The following is a 17,003-nucleotide window of genomic DNA, read 5'->3' as shown; positions in this document are numbered from 1 at the left end:
GAGTCAGCCGTCTGCCAAGAAAAAGACCAAAAAACTTAGGTCTGATATGGTTGCTGTCCAGCCTTCTTTCTTGAGGTGAGTGAAAGCCCAGAACATTGTCTGGTGGTTGCCCTGGATACCTCTGCAGCAACCCTGTTGGAGGCCAGCACGGATCCAAATACTTGCACATCCTCAGAGACTTTACAAATGTCTGATCCTGACATTGAGGAGGAACTTTGGCTGATTATATCTGAGGGGAATGAGGGAGAGTTTGCAGATCTTAGGGAGGGCAATCCCTACTATGTTTATTGAATGTCGCCAGGGGTCCGAAGCTTCATGGGTGGTTTGTGCATACATCCCACAGAAAAAGAAAGAGAAAACCAAGCCTATTTCCCTTGTAGTTAAGGATCCCCAGTGTGAATGGCAGGATATGACTCTGGGGTTATATTATGCTTTAATGGCGTTAAAGCATCCTCAAGTGGTTTCTGTGCCTGCCTGTCCCTCTTCAAATGAAGATTTGGATTCTGGGGAAGAGTCTGTGGCTTACTCTTCTCAAATTCCTTCCCCCTTGAACTATGGCTCGGTGGAAGGAGGGTTATGTTAGTCCAAATTCCCCTTTGGAGATATTGTTGCCTGCATGATTGAGTTCTTTCTCAGTTTCTAACATTCAGGGTTCTTTTTCAGTTTCTAACATTCAGGAAAAAGTCTTATGAGCTCCTCCAGATGAAGTCTCCTAAGCTATTAGCTGTTCCATCTCTTCTGGTTGCCCCTCCTGGATGCCTTTTCAGCAGCTTCTGTGGCTTCTGATTCCAAGCTTTCTGCACTCGGGAAACCTGACAGATTTTACAAGGTGCCTGATAAATGTAAACTTATGTATAAATACTTTTCTAGTGACCCTTCTGTAGTGTCTGTCTGTTCTGACAAGTCCTTCAAGTTGTTGCCCTCTTCCTTCAAGTTGCTCCTTTCAGGTAAGGATAGTAGGGCTATGGAGAGACTGGGCAAAAATGTTTACACTGCTGCCACTTTATCCTTTTGAGCCATTGACTATCGGACTTGTATGACCAGGTATGTTTTGGCCTTCCTTTCTCAGCTTTCTAAAATGGTTTCTGACCTTTCTAAATCTGAGGGGGAAGACTTTTGCCCTTTCCCTGTTGGACTCTACCCTCTCAAGTTGCTGGCCACTCTGTCATATTCAACCATGATGTAGTCAATGCCTCCTCCAGGGCTGCTGCCTTTGTTTCTGTTGTAAAGCATTCCTCTTGTCTTCATCTGTAGGCTTTGCCTGATATTAATGCCAAACTATTGGATGCTCCTTTGGATAATAACATTTTTTTTGATACTGCTGCTGCTGAACTTTTCAAGTCTCTCCAGGATAAGGGTAAAGCCTTGCAGGAGTTGAAACATTTTTGTTTCTCCTCTTCCTAAGTTTGGGAGAAATTTCCCTCCAAATCTGCTTTTGTTTGTAGACAAGTCTTACCCTCCTCCTAAGAGTAAAAGGGGTCCTAGACATGTGCTTCCTGCTAAGTCTAGTCAAACACCTTCCTTCCAGAAACCTGCTTTTCAGGATAAGCCAGGTTCCATTTAGCAATTTGGTTTCCCTTCCCATCAGCCAGGTTCTCCTATCCCTCTGTCTTTCCTTGTATTTTCCAAATTGGTTAAAGATCTCAACAGCCTCTTGGGTTCTGTCCATTATCCATCAAGGGTATTTCATGGTTTGGAAATCTTTGACTCCCTTTTTGGCCATCCCACAACCTCCTTGGGAACAGCTTCCTCTTTTCCCAGGGTGTTCTACTCTCTTTTGGTCTATAGCACCATTCAAGCTGTGCCTTCTACCCAGTTAGGGAGGGGTTTTTATTCCAGAAAGTTTTTGGTTCCCAGAAAGGAGTGCACTCTAGAGACCAATTGTGGATCTTTCCCAGCTCAATACCTTTCTCAATATTCCTTCCTTTCCAATATTGTCTCTTCAGTCTTTGTTTTCCCTTATACTACCCCAGGCCTTTTTGGTCTCTCTGGATCTCTAAGATGCCTAACTTCATATTCCCATCCATTCCCTTTTCATAGGTTCATAGAAGATTACTAGGCTAATGTCCCTAGGGCCTTTACAAGACTAGGCATGTAACAACCCAAGTACCCTTATTGACCATAGTTTGATGGTCATTGTTAGCAGAGTGATTCTGTGATGAACACCGACTGCCCATGACCATGAGGGACAAAAGTGCCACCCCCCAGGGTGAGTTTATGGGCACCCATCCAGCTGTCAAGGTTGCGCTTGAATAGGGCCTTTGAGGAGCTCTGCTTCACATGGAGAGGGAGCTTATTCCAGAGGAGTGGCAATTGCTGGGAGATGCATCTGTCTGTCCAGCATGCTCTGTTAATGTCACAGGCTAGGTTGAGATCCCTGAAGTAAGTTATTCTTCTCTCATTTGATTTCCGGATGTGCAGCTTTTTCATTAGGGCGCAGGGTCTGAGACTGCTCTGTAGGCCAGGCGCAGGTCGCTTCTCAGTAGCCTGTATGATGCAGAGTACAGTGACGGGCTTTTCAGTCTTTCCATTTATGTCATGTTTTGGAGGCCCTGGATTCTCTTAGTTAGAAACCTCTGTGGTCTCTCTAGTTGCTGCAGGTGTCTGGTGAGGTACATACAGAAGAAAGCACTGTACTCAATTAGTGGTCTGAGAAGGATCAAATACAGTGGAGCTATAACCCCCCCCCCCCCCAGTCTCGGATGCAATGCTGTTATTTATGAGATACTCCATATAGAATGCTTTTCTTACCACTATAGACACATGGTGATCAAAGTTTTGATTATTATCAACCTGTGTTCGCAAGTCTCGCACCACTGAGTTTGAGCTTAGAGGGGTGCTGTCTGTATCAGTTTTAGTGGGGGCTACTTTGCCAAAGGGGATAGAGGCATTTGTTTGCATCAAGTTTTAGTCCATGAGTTTAGCACTTATCATTTGTCTGTGTCAACCCTTTCTGTTATATGTTAACATCGTTGGAGGACTCTGTGATTGCACCCAGTTTACAGTCATCTGCAGACTTGGTAAGCCACAAGCCATCTACCTTCACCTGGACTTAAGAGATATAGATTCCAAACAGTAGAGGGCCTAGCACAGATCCTTGTGGTACCCCACTGGTAACTGGTGGAGGTGGACTCCCCAACTCTGACAGTGGATGTTCTGTCAGTGAGCCAGTTTGTTACCCATCTAGTAATGTGTGGGTTAATCCCCAGCTGGAAGGGTTACTCTATGATACCTGAATGGGGGATTGTGTTAAAGGCCTTGGCTAACTCAAGATAGGTGGTATGTACTGTTTTGGCCTCATCCAGGGCTTTGGTGACATTCTCAAAAGAAGTCCACTATGTTTAGTAAGCAAGGTCTAGCCTTGACAAAACCAAACTGGGTCAGGTCAATGGCTTGAAGGTTGCCAATGTCCTTGTAGATAAGGTCCATGATGATTCTTTCCATGGCCTTGCAGATAAGGCTGATTAGACTTATGGGTTGTTAGTTTCCAGGGTCATTATGCAAGGGGATTACAGTTGTTGTTCTCCATTCTGCCAGGAGAAAGCCAGTTCTCAAGTTGTGGTTAGAAAGTGCTGAGTGGTTCCACTAGGTCTTGTTTTAGATTCTTTAGTAAGCAGTCCGGAATGTTATCTCATCCCATGGAGGCCATGTTTTTGGCCTTGGAGAATGATTGTATGGCCTGCTCTTTGAGATACTCTGTAGAGGACTGGAATGGTTTGGGGTATGTCTGGTGGGGACAGGAGGGGGTGAAGTAATTGTCATGTCTGTAGGCTAGCAAGTTGGCAATTTCCTCAGGTTCAGTGTGAGTGGTACCATCCACTATAAGTTCAGCACACAGGTGGGCATTCTATTTTAGGGTTTGGATGTAGCTAAAGAATGTCTTACGACTAATTTTAATTTAGACTTGTAACTAGCCTTAGGGGACTTAACAAGATATCTGATTTGCTTGTTCAAGCTGTGGAGGATATCTTTCCTCTGTTAAGTAAGTTCTCTTCTGTTTTTGGGTATCAGTTTATTTCTTTTGTTGTATAGTTTGCTTATACTTACAGTCCACCAGGGTGGCTTGTTTTTTCGGGAAGACCTGTTTTTTTTTTTCTTGTTTGATACAGCCAAGTCAAATGCATTTGTTTAAGTGGCTGTATAGGGCATTTGTGTATCCTTCTGCATAGGAGTCATTGTTGGCTATGCTGGCAGGGGCTTTGAAACTTTTTATACCATCGCTTAGTAGGCAGTAGCTTGCTTTGGAGAAATGTTTCAGTTTTTTTTACTCCAGTGGGGGTGTCAGGTTTGATCTTTACTTAAAATGAGACAGATTTATGGTCTGACCTTACCAGGGAGGACAACGCACAGGGGGTTGTGCAGTGATCTCCCCCATGTTGGTGAGCACTAGGTCCATGACATTTGAGCCCTTTGTGGGGGTGCAAACCAACTGTTCCAGGGCATTTGAATTAACAAAGTCCAAGAACCTTGTGGCAGTCATGTTTGTGTTCATGTAAGTCACCCAATCAATGGAAGGATAGTTGAAATCTCCAGTTACCAAGGTGTTTGGCTGTATGCTGAGCGACTCTAGCAGGTCCAGGTAGGCAGTGTACCTCTGTTGGTTCATGGTAGGGAACCTGTAGCTAGTGATGATATGGAGGGTATTTTACCTACAGTTAGTTGGACCTGGAATACCTCAAGGGAATTGTACTGTTTGACCAATCTTGAGGTGTATTTGGATTTAATGAAGGTGGATATACCTCCACCTCTGGTTCTTTCATGCTTTTTTTGGGATCTGAACATGTGAAAGGTATTGTAGCCTTGTATGACTGTGGTGCTTTCTACAGCCTTGAATTACAAATGTCAGCATCTTCAAAGGTGAAGAGTGCTTTCAGGGAGTGCAGTTAAATGTTTAAGTTCCTAGCATTAAGCAGCGTGACCTTGAGTTTGTCTTTAGTGGATTTCTTTACATTGGAAGTTTTGTTGTTTGGACATGCCTAAAAAAGGCACTATGGGGGAGGCAAGCATCTGCTAGTATCCAAAAGCTTGAGGAGACAGGTGAAGGCCATCTCTGGCAAAGCGGTGTTGACTATCAACCATGTCTTCCCAGGCAGATGCTGGATTCCCCTGAATTGACACCAGAAACTAAGCCAGTTATTGAAATCAATCATTTTTTGTCTGTATTGTGGTTTCATCCTAGGTGAAGGTAGAATGCTGCTTAGGGAAAGAATATACCTAACCTGGGACACACAATGTGAGAGTTCGATCATGTCTTTCTTCATATAGTCCAGAGAGGTACATCTCAAGTAATTCACATCAACATGTAGTATGACAGAGTCATAACGGTACTTGTGAGTGATTTCATTGCGTGCATGGGGAGCATCTGTGTGTCTCACCGTTGACTCGCCTATGACCAGAACATTAGGTTTTGAGGTGTTTTGCCTTAGGAACTTAATTGTTGAGACACTGATATGTATGTTGCTATATGTAGTGGTGGTTTCTGTTTGTGTACCAGTATGGGAGGTTTCTGGTCTTTTGGTAGACTCTTAGTCAGTACCATCGCATGTGTGGGTTTATGTCTTGACCTTACCTTGTGTGAGAGAGGAGTTGTGTGTACTGAATACCGTTTGTATGTCTTCTGTGCTGTTATGTGAGAAGTCTGACTCTAATTTCATGGTATAATTACATCTCTCACATACTGTGTTTGTTTGCTTTAGGAGCAAGTGGTTTTCAGTATACATGAGGCAATTACTACAGTACCTTAGGATGCCCATGTCAGTCAGGTTGACTGGAGAAATGGTGGGAAACTGTCCATTCATTATGGCAGGTATATATTGTAGTAACTAGTGGGGATGGGGTAGATGGACCGGGGTTTGCTTGTGAGACTAACAAAGTCAGCTGTTCTGTGGAGGGCTAAGGGTGGAAGACTGTATCAGCACCTCAGAATGCACAACTGAGTTGCTCGCTAGGTAGCATTATGCAACTGCGTTGCACAAAAGAGGCAGTTGAGCTAAGGTGGGATCTGAAGTAGTTAACTTCATTTGCTCAGCAGCCTGTGGGTATTGGATCCGTCCTCGGATCCGAGCCGGCAGCTTTTCCAAGCTAAAAGATCCGAGCTCTCAGCTCCTCCCCCTTACCCATAATGCCCTGCCGCCTCCCTCCAGTCCCCAGATCTCGTTTTCCGCGGCTTCTGATAGCTTCTAGCGACAAGCTTTTGGCGTTGGGTGTAAGTTAAACAAACTTAAAAAAGCTCTATAACTTCTTTTTTGTGTTTCTGAGTGAGTGTTGTAGGCCCTTAATTTTTCTATATACCTCTTAACCTTCTTGTGGTAAATTAGTGTTAAACTTATTTTCTTTCCCTCCCCTTTACTGTGTGCATGTGGTGATGGCTGAAGGGCCTAAGGCTATTTTTTTCAAAATGCACTGAGTGTGGCCATAAGTTGTCTCCAGCAGATGGCCACACTCAGTGCGTCCTCTGCCTAGGGGTAGGCCACTTGTCTTCTGGCTGCCAGGTATGTGCAGCCTTCAACCCCCGGGCTTTGAAGGATAGGAGGAATAAGTTAATCCTGGTGGGCCTTTTGCCCGTGGATTCTTCTTCCTCCTCTCCCTCTAAGGCACCAGCCGCGGCCGCTGCTGGCCCTACCTTCAGTTCCCCCTCCCCTGACTGGGACTCAACCTCCTTCTGTGTCTCAGGGAGAGGAGGACTCTTCCACCAGAGAGAAAAGGCATAAGAACAGGGAACGGCATAGAAGCCATAAGAGGCGAGCAGAGTCTCATCCCTCTGCTCCGCCAGCTAAGGTAGCTAGCCCTCCCAGGAGGATCTCCACCCTCTCGGCTCCGTTCCCCCCACTTCTCCCTGGAGCCGGTGGTGGAGTATCGGTCCCCTTCTAGGTCTTCGAGGTGGCCTTCCCGGCCTGCCTCTGCGACCTCAGAAGCATGTCTGATGCTGATTTGGACTGGATGATGCATCGATTCTTGCAGGCCCAGATGCAGATGGGGTGCTCCTGCCTTTCCCCATCCGGGGGGAGGTCCGCCCCTTTCTTTGCCCCAATTGCTCCTTCTCCAATTCACTATCGGGTTTCAGAGTCTTTGGATCCCAGCCATCTCAGACCCAGGGAGTCGTCTGCACCGACAGTGGTGGCTACTTCGCTGACCGTACCCTCGAGCTTGTCGGATCCGAGCTCTCGGGGCCAAGGGCCGAGCTTCGGAGCCACAGGGGTGAGTGTGTCTTCGGCTCCATTCCGGTCAGAGCTCACTCCCCCTGTGGGTCCGATCGCATCGGTTCTGACACCGGTACTTGCGTCAGAGCTGAGGGGGCTGCTCTCAGAGTCAGGGGAGAGTGGTTCGCCCTCTGCTTTTGATGTAGTGGAGAGGGTTCTGTCGAGGAGTTCCAAGTCCCCGGTCCGGGCTATGGATCCACCCGTCACTCCCACGCATTTGGGCCTATCTTCCATCGTCCGGCCCCAGGGACAGCCTGCGTCAGCGCTCCAGTTAGTTCCCATAGGAGAACAGGACCCCGCTGGTGAGCCCTCCTCGGACAGTCCCACCGAGGAGGTGCCTCACAAGTGAAAGTGCAAAAGGAAGCACATGGACTCCGCTGAGTCCCTCATGGAGCACATGGACTTGGAGGAAGGGGAATGTTCCCCAAGGTCACCCCCTGAAGACGTCTCCTTCAGAGACATTATGAAAATGCTACGCATCAGAGGGGGGTGGTCAGCCCTAAAACCTTCCTCCGATGAGTCAGTGTTTCTGGAAGCATTTGACGCAGGCCCGTCTACCTCTTGGGTGTCCCCCCCCAGCTGATCCCCTGGTAGACTTGATTACTACCAGGGCTTGGAAGGAGCCGGACACCTTGGAGCCAATCCCTGAAAGTCCGGACAAGATACTCAGCCCCCCTTCTGACAGACAGGCGTGGAATAAAGGGTCCCCAGTAGATGCCATGGTGGTGGCGGCTGCCACTAAGAAGGAACTAGCACAGGAAAGTTCCTCAGTCCATCCTCCTGATAAGGAATCTTGGACGATGGACCATATTGGAAAGCGGATGTTTGCTTCAGCTACCTTTTCCATAAGGGTGCTGAATTACCTGGCACACGTCATCAGACTTCAGCGAGACTTGATAAAGGAATATGCTGGAGCTCCCACAGAGTCCATGGCGGCTGAGGACAACCAGACCTTTTCGGCTCGCATGGCCACTCTAAAGGCAGTTTCTAACACTTCCATGCGGCTCCTCTCCCATGCCACGGAGGGAGCGGCTAGAGCTAGCGGATCGGGGGTCGCCTTTATGGCGCCACGCCTGGCTTCACCTTTGTGACCTTTCGGAACCCTTCAAGGTGTCCTTCGCAAACTCTCCCTTTGATGGTTCTACGCTATTTGGCAAAACTGTGCGCGACATGCTGCTCCATTGTGAGAAAGACAGGAAGATGCTGTCTGCCATCGGGATCCGCTTCTCTAATCCTCAAAGGTCCTTCTCAAGGAACCAGTGGGGACAGAAGAAGATGTGGTTCCGGAAGTCCCAGCAGTCCCGTTCTGCTCCGGACCCCTCGTCCTTCAGAAGCAGAGGAGGACAAGGTGGACGCCGGCCCAGAGGCAGAGGGGGGCCGAAGAATTTCAGGTCCAGAGAGCCCTTCTCTGACCAACCCGCGCAACAGCCCTGAGGACTTGCCCGACTGTCCTTCTGTGGAGGCAGTCGGGGGATGTTTTTTGGAGCACTTTCAAAAGTTGGGAGTCCATAACTACAGATCATTGGGTGCTCCAAATAATATCCAGAGGTTACTCTATTCCCTTTCTGCATCTCCCTCCTTTAACAAAGCGCCTTCCCGATGTCCCACCCGATCAAAGGGAGGTGGCGGCTTCAGAAATTTCAAAGTTGCTAAGAAAACGGGCCATCCAGCACGTCCCCACAGAGCAGTCTGGATTAGGCAATTACTCCACGTTCTTTTGGTGCCAAAAAGACGGGGGATTTAAGGCCAATTCTGGACCTGTCATCTCTAAACCTGTTCATTGCCAAAGAGAAATTCCGGATGGTCACTCTGCAATCTATTCTCCCTCTCTTACAGGAGAACGACTGGATGTGCTCCATACACCTCAAGGATGCGTACTACCACATTCTCAGGGACAGACAATCCAGGAGGTTTCTCCACTTTCGGCTAGGAGCCAATCACTTTCAGTTCAGGGTTCTTCCATTTGGCCTCACCACAGCCCCCAGGTTGTTCACCAAGGTCATGGCAGTTGTAGCAGCCCACCTAAGACTTCAGGGAATCCAGGTCTTCCCATACATGGACGATTGGCTCCTCACCGCCCCCATCATGCATCTGCTTTGCTCCGCCCAGGATTACTTCCTAGCCAAGGCCCATTGTCTAGGAATTACTATAAACCTTCAGAAGTCGTCTCTGCATCCTGTGCAAGTTCTGGATTTTATAGGGGCCAGGATAAATATGCGCCAAGCCAAAGCCTTCCTAACCATGGACAGGTTGCGCAACTTGTCACTACACATAATGGCACTCTTGCAGTATCCAGCCCCACTTGCAGAGTTGGTCCTGAGAGCCCTGGGCTCCATGGCGGCAGCCATAAGCCTGTCACCCTTAACAAGATTGTATATGCGAATTCTGCAGTGGACTCTTCAGGTTCAATGGTCACTTCTACTCCATCCCTTAGAGTTGCCAATTCCCCTGAGCAGGGTTTGCAGGAACTCCCTTCTTTGGTGGCTCCATTCCCCAGAGCTGCGGGAGGGGAGACAGTTTGTGATGCCTCAGCCCCAAGCCACGTTGACCACGGATGCTTCTCGCCTCGGGTGGGGGGGGGCATTCTATGGGCAGAACCGTCCAAGGCATGTGGACTCCCTTAGAGACCGTTCTGCATATCAATGTCCTAGAGATGAGGGCGGTGCTTCTAGCATTGCAAGCTCTTCAAAACCTTCTTCCTCTGGGGACTATTGCAATTCAGACAGACAACATGGCAGTAGTCTGGTATATCAACAACCAGGGAGGCACCAGATCTTACCCTCTTTGTCGAGAGGCTATGAGAGTTTGGGAATGGGCTATTTCCACCAACCGCTTTCTGATAGCAATGCACATTCCGGGTCGGTCCAACCTTTTAGCAGACAAGTTGACTCGCTTGATCCTCACACCTTACGAGTGGTCTCTGAACCCATCAGTAGTGAATCAGATCCTCCTCTGATGGGGTCAACCTTGCTGCGATCTTGTTGCTTCTCCTTCAAACACAAAATGCAGCGTTTTTTGCTCTGATTCCCCCTATGGGGGAGAGCCTCAGAGACGCCCTGGTGCATGCTTGGCCCCCTGGTCTCCTGTATGCTTATCCTCCTTTTCCGCTGATGACAAAATTTCTGCAGAAAGCTCATCGGTTGGGGAGCAAAATAATCCTCATAGCCCCATTCTGGCCTTGCCAGATCTGGTTCCCTTACCTGCGGTCTCACAGTGTAGTTCCTCCTCGGATCTTAGATCCCATTCCGGATCTGATCTCTCATCCTGCGGGTTTACAGCCCCCAAACCTTGGCGTCCTCAAGCTCACAGCTTGGTTGATCCAGTTCCACTAATCGCAAGGACTCCCGGTATCTCGTCTCCCGTAAACCTTCTACTAGAAAGATCTACAGAAGTAAATGGAAATGTTTTTCCATATGGGCAAAAAATAGAGACTTAGATCCTTTTACTGCACCCATCCCAACGGTTCTTGACTTCTTGTCTCATATCTTTGACCAGGGTGCTAGTGCTTCTGCAGTCAAGGTTCAAATGGTGGCTATTTCCCATTTCCACATTGGGGATAACCTTGGCCCCTTAGCTTCCACTAAGATATGCAAAACTTTTTTGAAGGGCACCTTTCTGTTGAAACCTCCTGTTAAGAATGCGGTTCCACTTTGGGACTTAATCTTGGTTCTACAGGCCTTGACTGGCCCACCCTTTGAACCAGCGGCTTCGGTTGAGTTAAAATTTTTATCTTGGAAAACGGCCTTCCTGATTGCAATTACTTCAGCCAGGAGAGTATCTGAACTTCAAACCCTTTGCATGAAACCCCCGTATCTGGTCTTCCATAAGGACAGAGTGTCTCTCTGGACTAACCCTTCCTTCTTGCCCAAAGTAGCCTCTGAATCCAATATCAACCAATCCATTAATTTGCCTGTGTTTTTCCCCAACTTTCAGAACAAAGGGGAATACAGATTACATTTATTGGATGTACACAGACAATTGCATTTCTACTTACACAGGATGGCTACTACTAGGAAATCAGATCAACTGTTTGTTTCTTTCGCTAAACCATCTTTGGGTAAACCTATTACGAAAGTTACCTTGGCCAGATGGATATCCCTATGCATCAGGGATGCTTATTTAGTCTCTGGCCAGCCTGAGCCCTTGGGGGTCCATGCCCATTCTACCAGGTCTATGGCTACTTCTGCAGCATTCTGGTCAAGAGTACCTCTAGATGACATCTGCTCAGCAACTACTTGGTCCTCTTCTCATACCTTCATTTCTCATTATAAATTGGATCTGATATCCAGGAGTAGGGCATCATTTGGCTCCGCGGTGCTCTGGAATATCCTTCCTTGAGATCCACCCAAAGATTTAGGTAGCTGGGGACTCTGTCCCACAGGTTGCTAAGCAAATGAAGTTAACTACTTCAGATAAAGAAGTTATGTACTCACCATAACGTTCCATCTGAGTAGGTAACTTCATTTGTCTGCAACCGACCCCCCCTCCTTCCCCCTAACCTGTTTTATGGTTATTCCATCACGCAGGGTTTCACCTGGTCTTGCATTTGGTTAGGGTTCCTCTTTCGAGGGGCGTATCTGTTTATTGTTTGGCAAACTCGATTTGAGGACTGGAGGGAGGCGGCAGGGCATTATGGGTCAGGGGGAGGAGCTGAGAGCTTGGATCTTTTAGCTTGGAAAAGCTGCCTGCTCGAATCCAAGGACGGATCCGATACCCACAGGTTTCAGACAAATGAAGTTACCTACTCAGATGGAACATATTATGGTGAGTACATAACTTCTTTTTCTCTAGCCGATATCAAGGGACAATTGTGTTTCTAAGCATTTGCATCTATACACAGCAGCACTAAACCCTGCGGGGCAGTCCACAGATGCACACATGCTGGGCATAAACACAAGTGAAGTTAAACAGTTTTAACACAAATTAAGCAATAGGAAAGTCCTTTTTCCAGCATTCCCCAACTCAGATGGGTGCTGAGCTACACATTTTGTTACATGGGTGCAGGAGGGCCTTCTTAATGTAGGATGGCTGGTTTTAGTGCTCAAGTAATACCAAACAGCCCAGATTCAGCAAATCTGAATCTAGCCTATGTTAAGAAATACAGAAGTACTAGAAATTCAAAGTGCAGAAAAACAGTCACATCAGTAAAAACAGCAGAAATGAAGCAGCAATTAAGCAAAATACAGTTCAAAAAATGCAATGCAAGCCTAAGATATACTTATTTTGTGTTGAACACAGTGGATGCCTCGAATTTAGTTCAGATTCACTCCAGTTCTCTGCCTAAAATCAGAAATGTTTATATTTCCCTGTCTCATCCTTGCATTTTCAGATGTTCTTCGTGTTTCACTGTTGCCATCATTACATTTGGGTAATCCTGCTGGCAAGTTGCCCTCAGTCGGCCTGAATTCCAAAGTCATGGGTCCTGCGTCGGCTGTCGTCGCCCCTTCCCTGTCGTCAGGGGTATAAAAGAAGCAGCCGACGACATTTTCTTCAGTCTTTCTTGCCGCGCGGTGCCCGAACCAGAAGCAGTTTGCAAGTGCCGGTCGGCCGACTCCTGAGATTTTCAAGTTCGAATTTCAGATCCGAAGTCTTCTATAAAGCTAAGTACCTCGTTGGGGAAACTTTTTTCTTGCTCCAGAACCGATGTCAGAAAAAGTTAGTAATTGTATTTCTTGTGGGAAGCAAATACCTCATAAGGACTTTCATTTTTACTGTATTCCTTGCCTAGGGCCTGATCATAATTTTCTGGGTTGTCGGTTTTGTGCTAGATTTAACCAATGCACTATTAACCGTCGGTATGATTTTGCTACTTTGGACGCAGATTTAATTATCCAGAAATGTCGGAAAGCCATCCGACTATCGGAGTTCACAAAAAACGCAAAGAAAAAGAAAGACAGCCGAGGCCCAAAACCGACGACGAAGCTTCTCCTAAGCTAGTCGCTGGTTCGCCGGTTCTCAATGAGGCACTTTCTCAGCCCCTGACGACCACTACTTTAGAGTCACAGGCCGCTACCGACTCCCACGTGGAGTCTGCCATGCCACTGGAAACTCAAGGTATTGGAGCCTCGGACGCTAATCCTTCAGATGGGTCCGGAGCCGCTGAGCAGGCACCGGCTTCTGAAGGTGTATTCAAACCAAAACATCTATACATTAAACCAACTTCAAAGGCAAAGACTAAAGCACTTTCAAAGACAAAGAAGCAAACTCAAGAGCCACGTGGACAGGCCTCCATGCCCAAAAAACAGATGCTCAAAATGGCCGAATACTTGATTTCCATTTCTTCTGATTCCTCTTCTGATCAGGAATACTCTTTTCCCCCTTATGAGGATTCTGATGCTGAAGAATCCATACCTTCAGCTTGTCCTCCTGAGGATTATTCCTTTGGGAAAACCTTACATACCATGAGGGAGCATTTCCACTGGGAGAGCCAAGATTTTTCAGAGTCTAAAAAGATGCTCAGGGATTTCCTGTTACTACCTCAGCACAAGCCACTAGCCATCCCTCCTGTGTTAGACATTGTAGATGATGTGTTTCCGGAGTCTAGCCTTACCCCTGACTCCTTACCTCCAGCTCCTGTTAAGCCTAACAGATATTACAGGGTTCCTGACTCACATAAATTCCTTTTTTAAAAACCCTGCTGCAGACCCAGACACTATTTCTCAGGGTCCCAAGGGAGTTAAGGCTTCCACTGCAAAAAACCCCTACCCCTTCTGACAGGGATTCTAGGGCACTGGATAGATGGGGAAAAAAGGTTTACACATCTGCTACCTTGGCTATAAGGGCCTTAAACTGTCAGTTTCATATGCTCAAATATCAGCAACATGTCATGGCATTGCTTAAACAGAAAATGTTAAACTCTGAATGTGCAGAAAACAAGGAAATGCAGGATATATTGCATGCAGCTGAACAAGTTTGGAAGCATACTTTGCAATGTGGTTTTGATTCTTTAGAGGCCTCCTGCAGAGCTGCAGTTACAGGTTCTGTAATTAGAAGGCATGCTTGGTTAAAGGAACAAAATCTGCCTGATCATGTTAAAGTTGTTAAATTATTAGATGCACCTTTACAGCATGATACTTTGTTTGGTGTTAATGCAGAAGAGATGTTAAAGAAAATGGAGGACAAGGCTAAATCTATGCAAACTGTCAAAGATTTCTTACAAGTACAGCCACCTAGGTTTAGTAGACACTGGCCAACAAAGAATTGGTCCTTTCCTGTGTCAGACCTCAAAGGGGCAGACCCAGACGCCCTAGAGGCTGATCCCAGGCGTAAGGTTCATACAGGTCAAAGCAGTGAGGTGCTTCTACCTCCAAAAGTGGAGAAGACAAATCACAACCTTACAGGAAACGGTCCCAATGACTTCACCCTGCCTGCACCAAGCACTTATTTCCTGGCAGCACCCTTAGGAGGAAAATTAGCGCTTTTTTCTCAAAATTGACACATTATTACCCAGGACAAGTGGGTTCTAAATATCGTGTCACAAGGCTACAAGTTCCATTTCCATACCCTGCCAAAGGCAAACGGTTGGCCAGATCTGCCAAAAAATCAATGGGCAGAGGCACAAAAACAAGTCTCATCCCTCATGGTCATGAGGGCCATTCAGCAAGTGCCAGAGCAAGAGCGGGGACAAGGATTTTACTCAAGACTGTTCTTGGTACCCAGAAAGGACAAGGCCTGGAGGCCAATACTGGACCTATCGATTAAATACATTCCTGGATATACTAAAATTCAAAATGTGAACTTTGCAGCAGCTTCTGCCCATGCTGGGCAAGAACGCTTGGCTTGTAACTTTAGACCTAAAAGAGGCATACCTGCATGTCCCAATCAGACAAATATGCAGAAGATACCTCAGATTCAAGGCTGGCTCAAGGCATTACCAATTCTCTTCACTGCCCTTTGGCTTATCTACTGCGACCAGGGTCTTTACAATGTGCCTAGCACCAGTAATTGCATTCTGCAGACAAAGAGGAATACAAATATATCCTTACTTGGATGACTGTCTAATTCAAGCAGATAACAAGGACATCCTTTTACAGCATCTGGCGTTTGTGAAAAAAATTCTAACATGCCTAGGGTACACAGTCAGCTAAAAGAAATCAAGACTAATACCCTATCAAGAGAGAATATTCTTAGGTGCAAGCTTAAATACAACTGCCCAGATGGCTTATCTCACGCCAGACAAACAAAGGCAACTGACTACCTATTTCAAAATGTTAGCAACAAAGGCCCAGTTATCTGCAAGAAAAATTTTGCAGGCTTTGGGTTCCATGGCATCCTGCATCCTACTAATTCCATATGCAAGACTGCATATGAGGAAACCTCAATGGTACCTAAAAAGTGTTTGGACTCAACATTGACACAGCCTGGAAAGTATAATTACACTCATTCTCTGCCTGCAACAGTAGTTTCGAAGGTGGGCAAAAGCTTGTCGCCAAAACAAGGGACAGCCGTTCGCATTACCCCCAGCCAGGTAGACACTAACAACGGATGCGTCACATTACGCCTGGGGGGGCCCACATGGCAGGAAGATGCATTCAGGGAACATGGACCTCAAACCAAATGCATCTACATATCAATCTAAAAGAGATGCTAGCTGTTCAAAATGCCCTGACAGCCTTCAGGGACCTACTTCATCCAGGACAACTACTGATAAAGACAGACAACACCACGGTCATGTGGTATATAAACAAGCAGGGGGGCACACATTCTTGCCCCCTTTGCAGACTAGCCATGACTTTGTGGGACACAGCATTGACTTACCAACTACATCTGCAGGCACAATTCCTGCCAGGAAGGAAAAATACTCTGGCAGACGAACTAAGCAGAAACCTCATGGATCCCCACGAGTGGCAGCTGGATCCACAAGTCTTCAGCATGATAACAAGGAAATGGGGATGCCCGGACATAGCTCTATTTGCCTCCCCTCACAACTACCAACTAAAGACATTCTGCACAAGGATTTATCACAGACAAGCATGGAAAGTGGACACCCTATCCTTCAGCTGGAAAAACCTCTCAGTATATGCCTTTCCCCCTCTGCCTCTCCTCCCCAAGGTACTCCTATAGGTCAGACAGGAGAAGCCAAAGATGATACTGATTGCACCAGACTGGCCCCGCCAGCACTGGTACCCAATATTAAGGAGCTTGGAACCTACCTCAAGTACCACATCTACTGTCCCAGCAAAACAATCAGATCCTGCACAGCCATCTCAGCACTTTAAACCTGGCAGCATGGCAGATAATGTAGTCATACAAAACACACCTCTCAGCAAAGCTGTGATGGATGTCATTTCGGAAGACAGAAGGCCTAGTACTAGAAAATCTTATGCTGGAAAATGGAAGAGATTCTGTGCTTGGAACCAGGCACAAGAAACAGATACAGCTGTGCCAAATATTCCTCAGATTTTACAATACTTAACTGAGATGCTGCACAAAGGCCTATCTTTCTCCTCTATTAAAATTCATGCCTCTGCCATTTCGGCTCATTACAATGCAGAGCCACTAATCTTTTCTCATCCCTTATTAAAACAGTACCTCAGAGGAGCAAAAAATTTAAGGCCTCCAAGGAGATCACCAATGTCTGCATGGAACCTCAACTATGTCTTGGAAAAACTCACCCTGTCTCCATTTGAGCCAGCTGCTACTGCTGATATAAAGTTTTTATCCTGGAAAACAGCTCTGCTCGTAGCAATAACTTCTGCAAGACGAGTTTCAGAGCTACAGGCACTCATGGCTGTGGAACCTTTTATCATTTTTTATCTGGACAGGGTCTCCCTGAGGACAAACCCAACATTTATGCCTAAAGTG

General features: G+C 46.8%; 1 protein-coding gene across 2 annotated transcripts in view; it reads left to right on the top strand.

Moving 5' to 3' along the window:
• Positions 1 to 17,003, top strand: part of ENTPD6 (ectonucleoside triphosphate diphosphohydrolase 6) — a 921,044-nt gene that overhangs the window by 266,558 nt on the left and 637,483 nt on the right. The gene's annotated exons all lie outside the window — the stretch shown is intronic.

Source organism: Protopterus annectens, chromosome 1.part2, assembly GCF_019279795.1.
Source record: "Protopterus annectens isolate FY-2018-M chromosome 1.part2, PAN1.0, whole genome shotgun sequence".
Lineage (NCBI taxonomy): Eukaryota > Metazoa > Chordata > Ceratodontiformes > Protopteridae > Protopterus > Protopterus annectens.
This window is presented reverse-complemented; position numbering and strand designations above follow the sequence as displayed.